This window comes from Myotis lucifugus, unplaced genomic scaffold (assembly GCF_000147115.1).
Source record: "Myotis lucifugus unplaced genomic scaffold, Myoluc2.0 scaffold_1731, whole genome shotgun sequence".
Taxonomy (NCBI): domain Eukaryota; kingdom Metazoa; phylum Chordata; class Mammalia; order Chiroptera; family Vespertilionidae; genus Myotis; species Myotis lucifugus.
Genome location: NW_005872779.1, coordinates 19703 through 26101, shown reverse-complemented (window position 1 = coordinate 26101; position 6399 = coordinate 19703). Strand labels below are relative to the sequence as shown.

The window sequence follows — 6399 nt, the reverse complement described above, 5'->3', positions numbered from 1 at the left end:
CCATAGTCCTGTTAACACCTAAGCTGGGGAAACGACAGTTTCTCGGGGAGGGGATCCTGGTTAAAACACATAGCGCTTAAGAGGGGGAGCAGACATATGTCCTACACGCCAGGTCCCTTGAAAAACGTAAGCTGTGCAGATGTTTCTTCCATGCAGCGACGGCATCAAGCAGCAAGGGTGGATTGGCTCCCGGTAGGGACTAAAGATAAATTTTTTTCAAGAAGCCAAAATCCTCACGTAATACAATCAGTCATCCCAATATCACCAAAGGTATAGGAGTTTGCACATCACCACAGTCTATTCACATCATTAAGGAACGAGTACCCAGAGGCCGTTTCCTCTCTTTTCTGAGAAAAAAAGGGATGAAATTTTCATCAGATGCTGCTTCCGGGTGTCGAATTTCTAATGAAAATTGTATACACAGGAACCATGCTGCAAGGAACTGACTAGAGGTGAAAAGAATATCCTGACCACCGGTGACTTTGAAATGACTTGTCTAGAGGATGGTGGGTTGCAGTCATCTTTTGATTTCAAGCAGATTCCCCTGAAATGGGCAACACCAGACGCTCTTAATTATGGGAGATACTGTTCCGAGAGTGATGCATGGAGCGTTGGCATCCTCCTCCAGGGGACCTTCAACTTAGGGGTCTGTGTATACCCTTTTTTGCCACTGGGGGAGATTTTTATCCATCTTTTCATATTTAAATGAATCACTGCCTTTTTCATTGCCTGAAGAATTTTGACTCCCCGCCCCCCTTGTTTTTCTCATTTGGATAAGGATTATCACTTGGATTTTCACTTTTGTGTTTTTAAACCGCCATCGTTCCATTTTCTTCTTTCCTTCGCCTCTTCGTTAAGTCTGGTAGCACTTTCCGGTCATTGTTTGAGTGATGCCGTTTCCGACCTTTTCTGTCCTTTTCATCTTTTCGCTCTCTTTCTCTGGATCTACTTTCCCTTGACGTGTCCAATCCTTTCCTGCCTGTTTCTCTCTCCTTACTCTTGATTAGTGGTGAAGGAGTCATCTCCATTGAGTTATCATTCTTATCAGCACTGCTTTCATGAGATTTAGATGCACTTCCTCTGGAAGATGAAGAAGACCCGCCAACAGGCCCATTGTGTACTGCGTTCTTCAGAGTGGGGTCTTTGCGATGAAACTCATTTTCAGGTATCATGTATGACTTCCTACATTTCAACTGCCCAGAGTAGCCGGTAGCTAATGCATGTAGACGACGCCTTTTCCCTTTTTCTTCTTGGCAGATTTTATGCACTCTTTTTTCCAAAGCCTGACCCAGATTTAAAACTTTTGGGTAGCAAGGAAGTATTTTTGTTAGCACAATCAAGATATTCCTCATGTGAATATATTCACCTGTTTCAAGGCAATGCACCGATGCCTTGGTTAGTTTGTAGTGCCATTTATGTACCACATGTCAGAAATTTTCATAGTCTAGTTGATCAGCTTGATTTCCCCAATCAAATCTAGTTGGCCGCAGTATAGTAAGGAATCCTGGGTGGTTTCCACATTCCTTTTGGTATGTGGCTCTATCACTGTGCCACCTAGTCACAGTCTCTAACATACAGCAAAGAAACCTCCCATATGGACGCGCTTCATTTTCAGTACAGCTTGCCACTGTGAAAACGATGTCAGAGAAAACTCAATCGTAGCAAAGAAGTGTGGAAAAATTTGGAGTTTTCTGTTGATGTACCAATTCAACAAAACGAACACAGTAAACAGCATCGACTGCTGAAAAAATACATCGAGGAAATATACACAGCTGTAAAAAATTTTGTGATGGTCTCCTTTGGTCTAGATTTGGCAAAAAGCCAGTTGTCCTTTTCTAGTTTCAGTCTCTGTAGAACTCGCTGTACATGTTCCATCTGTTTCTTTTCTTCTTCAAGCAGCTTGGCCACAGCGCTCCTTTTCTTTTTTCTTTTTCTTGGAGCCATTTCTTAATTGTCATCCAGTGCTTTCATCTGGACTTTAAGTTTACTGACTTCCCATTCATAGCTGGTGTGTGGAACTGCAAGGTCATACGTTGTCAGTGACCAGAATGTGGCATAGAATCGAGGGCTGATGTCATCCCAGACATTGGAAACGGACAATGAGACTACCGCTTCACGGACAGGCACCATCACCATTTCACATGATGCTATGTACTTGTGGACTTTATGTTGCTGTTTACTTCCCTTGTCTGATCTTTTAAGTTCATCACATTTGGATGAGATATGGCGTGCATACGTTGGCCTAGACAAGAAAAATGCTGCATCATGGGGTATATGAAATTCGTGATAGAGCACATCAATCGAAAGCACTCTCTTTGTGTACTCTTCTGTGCTTAGATTCAATGCTAAAAATCCACCAAACTGTACCAAGGTATCATGACACTGGTCATAGAGCTTTCCCTCTAGTTCCACATCTTTCTCTCTACCTTCCTGTAAGATCACCCTATCCCCCTGCTGAGCTATCATCAAAACAAGGGGAAGAGCAAGGTCATAGTCCAATAGGGCATCCTTTAATCTCTGGGAGGATTTTTTAGTGTTTCTGGTCTGGCCACAAGAACCTCCCTCAGCTCTCAGTTGCTCTCCGCCAGTCATGGCCTCTAGTTGCTCCGTTGTCATCGTCTCTTCCCCGGTGATTTCTATTCCTGCCATTTTATGTACCACTTCTTGCAATATGAGCAGGCCAATACTTCTGCCTGCCTTGAGCTGATGAGCCACATATTGCAGAAGACCAGCCAGATCCATTGGATATTTAGGAAAGACTGCAGCACAGAAACTAACAAGAGGCCAAAGCCAGCTTGAACTGGTTGTATCGTCGTGTGTCATCCTTCCCTTTTCTGGATTTGCTGAAGCCTCGATGATACAATAGGCCAAGACATCTCAATTCAATGAGGTGAGGCATTCCAGTGAATCTACTACAGGTGCCATCAACTCATCACACATCTGTATTTTTGCCAAGATATAATCAAACAGAATAGTTGGATTGCTGTGGCTCAATTTCCCAATTTGTCTTCCAGAAGGCCTCACATTTTCCTTGGTGAGATGGTTCATGATATCTCTAGCTTGGTCTATTGTTAGAGCTTTAACTTTTACTAAAAGTAGGGACCTGTTGTAAGTTTCATTCTTCCACTGGCCATACAGATGATATCTATGCTGATATGGAAATGTTTTTAACATTCCCCATAGTTCCTCAGTCATACAAGCATTGCAGTCCATTAGAGAAAGAGATGAAAGTAGGGCCTGGTCAGTAATGCCAAGTAAACAGCTAAGAATAACGTCCACTTTCTCTTGAACCTCTTGTTTCTTCCATCAGACTGAAGCTCCTTCATAAAGGATTGGCCTATGTGCACCACTTTTGCAAATAAAATGGGATCCCAAGAAAGGTGGGGACCGAGGTAACAGAACATATTGAAGGCATCTGTCCTCAAATCCTCAAAGCTCCCTGCTTGTTTTAGCGCTCTCTTATTTTGCAAAGCACGAACAGGTGAGCCTTCAGTACCTTTAGGAATGCCAACTCTTCAGTAGAGAGGCTCAATAGTTATGTGAATAAGCTTGCAAATAGCAAGAGCTATCAGCTTGTGGGAAGCAGCATAGTATGGAGGCATTCGATCCATCATGTTCTGCGCATGCTGCCAATCGCCAATCTTTAATAAGGCTTCTAACGAACCAAGTTTTTGGTTGTCAGGTGGCTTTTCTACTGTCTCCTCCTCCTCTTCCTTTGCCTTATCTTGCTTATCCATTTTTTCAGAAGTCAATAAATCCACCGTAAGTTTTCGAAGAATGGCCTTAGCTTCCACCATTTCTCGTTTATATTCATCCATCATGCAATTATCAGCTGGAAGAAGATGTACATAGAGATCATTTAAATCAATAAGATTACCTTGTAGGAGCACTGCTGCAACTCTGTATAAAGATGAAGGAGTCTGTCCATTCGGCTCCTGGTAACACTTGAATTTGAACCCAAGTATATGACAAAATGTTTGCGGCTCACACATATTCACACAAGATTCTAATAAAGATATAAAAAAGTTATCACATTCTGGTCTGCATTCAAACACTTCTAAAATGACACCCAAAACTCTATTGGGATCTAGATGAAAGCATCCTATTAAGGATTTGATATTTTGTAAGATTAAATCACCAGTCATATTTCCCGATAAATCTTGCCTCAATTCAACAATCAGCTTAGCATAGCCTTCATTCTCTTCTCTTAACAAGTTGAACTTTTGCTGCGTATAAAAGAGTTTTGTCTTGATTTTCACTGATGTTTGATGGAATTGCCATGATTGTTTGATAAGTCCTAATGATTCCAATGTTTCTGGATCCAGGAGTTCCTTTAGAATCGTGTCTGAAATGAAATACGAAGACGCTGATACCAATTGTGTAAAACAGTCTCTCTTGCTCTTCCCTTCTAAAACGGTTGTCTCAACATCTAACATGCAAAAGACATCAACAAGAATGGAAGGCACATCCTCATGAAATTCGCTGATGTCATTGAAAACATCAGCTGCTTGTTCGGGCTTCAGATTTCCTTGAATGACATGGTGTGATAACTCATAGAGAGCTTGCTGGAAATCTCTGTAAGTGGAACTGCCGTGGCTCTTGTTTTCGCTGAGAAGCCAACATAAGTCCAACAGGTTGCCTCTCCCTGATTTCGCCCAGTTCTTTATCCACTCAACCCGGACCAACACCGATGCTGCCTCCATCTTCCCCGCCTTAGAGACAGAGGCCCAGAAGTGCCTCACCTCAGCTTGGGGTCAACGGGAAGTACCACCCACCAGGAATGCCGGGAACTGCGCCTTCGCTTTTCGAGTTTCAGGCCCCAACAATTTCTAAAGTAAAATAAAATAAATAATGAAAGAGCATATTATACCAAAGATCACTCTATTAAAGTGCTCCAAAGTAGGCATTTTTTTTGAGATATTTACTCAAAAAAATAAAAACATAGACATTTAAATTCTATACTCACCAGAGGTCCAGGGGTTCCCAAAGGTTTGCACGGAGTCAGCTAAGAAGGAATGACACGGAAACAGCCTTCAGTTGTTCTGCAGCCTAGCCATGTTCTAGCCAGGCGCTTCAGTGGCCTCTATGACCAGAGACAGGGTCTTTGCGAGATCGCTCCTCTGAAAGCTGCCTTGGAGAGCAACGAAGGCGACAAAGCTCCCAGGGCTGAGAAGCTCTGCAAACAGAAGGCCCTGGGCCGCTCACCTTGCTCCATTTTATAGCCCAAGAGCTTGGTGGGAGGAGCCAGAGACCCACCAATCGGCCGGCCCCAGGACTGAATCGCCGTCATCACCCATTGGAGGTCAAGTTTAGGGTGGGGACGCTCATGCCCCAGGCTAGGCCCCCCCGCACAGCCGCCCTTCAGGTGGCATTCACCAAAAGCATCTCAAGGAAAGGTACTCCTGAACCTGGCTGCGATGCCTGGTGTCGCCTCTTGTGCGGACTCCTCGGACCCAGGACCTGTGAAGAGTGTTGGGGGGGGGTTATTTTATTTTATGTTATTTTATTATTTCTTTCCTCATTTCTCTTCATTCATTGCAATTGATTCTATTTCTGGGCAATGAATGGTTACAAACATTGGTCCCATTTGTATTTTTTTAATCAGTAGAATTTCTGGATTTTAAGGACTATTTCAGTGCTTATCGTTGCCTGTCACATATCTGTCTGTCCTTTCCATCCGTGGAAAACGGATGCCCTTAAACCTAATGAATTTACTAAAAAAACACAAAACTTAAAAATGACCTTAACCACGTGCTTCATTTGAAAATTGACATATAACTCTATAGAAGCCCTGTTCACTGTCTCTGCTATCCAAGTTGTCAACTGTCCTTGAATACATCTAGCAGTGATGGAGTGTGGTGTGAGGTAGGCCTTTACCTTGGGGGTGGTTTGGGGTGTGTGTGTGTGTGTGTGTGTGTGTGTGTGTGTGTGTGTGTTCCTCTCTTGGTTTTTCAACCTCCAATGTAATTTGTCCTAAGTCAAGAATCCAGGTAACCACACAACGAAAGTCTATGGGAGGCACGCGAGAAATGAGAGAAAGGAATTCAAACATAGCACTACAGAAAGTCCTCAACATACAGGACGAGAGAGCAGGAAAACAAAATAGAAACAGAGGATTCCAAAACACTCAGTAAACCATAACATCGCAAGCACCCTTAACTGGCTATAAGCTCTTCCAGTAAAAACAGATGATAAGATGCAATTGAAAGACAAAACGGAGCCCTGCAGGTGTGGCTCAGTAGGTGAGAGGTCCCATCATGCAATGGAAAGCTGAAGGTTCCATTCGGGGTCACAAGGGAATCCTGGTCAAGGGCACACACATGGTTGCACTTACCAGGTTCTATCCTGGCTCTAGGCAGGGTACTTTTGTGGGAGGCAAGCAACCCATGTTTCTCTCAC

At 43.4% G+C, this 6399-nt stretch overlaps 1 pseudogene; it reads right to left on the bottom strand.

Moving 5' to 3' along the window:
• Positions 1–997: 997 nt before the first annotated feature.
• Positions 998–4703, bottom strand: LOC102428690 (annotated as a pseudogene).
• Between the last annotated feature and the right edge of the window lie 1696 nt (positions 4704–6399).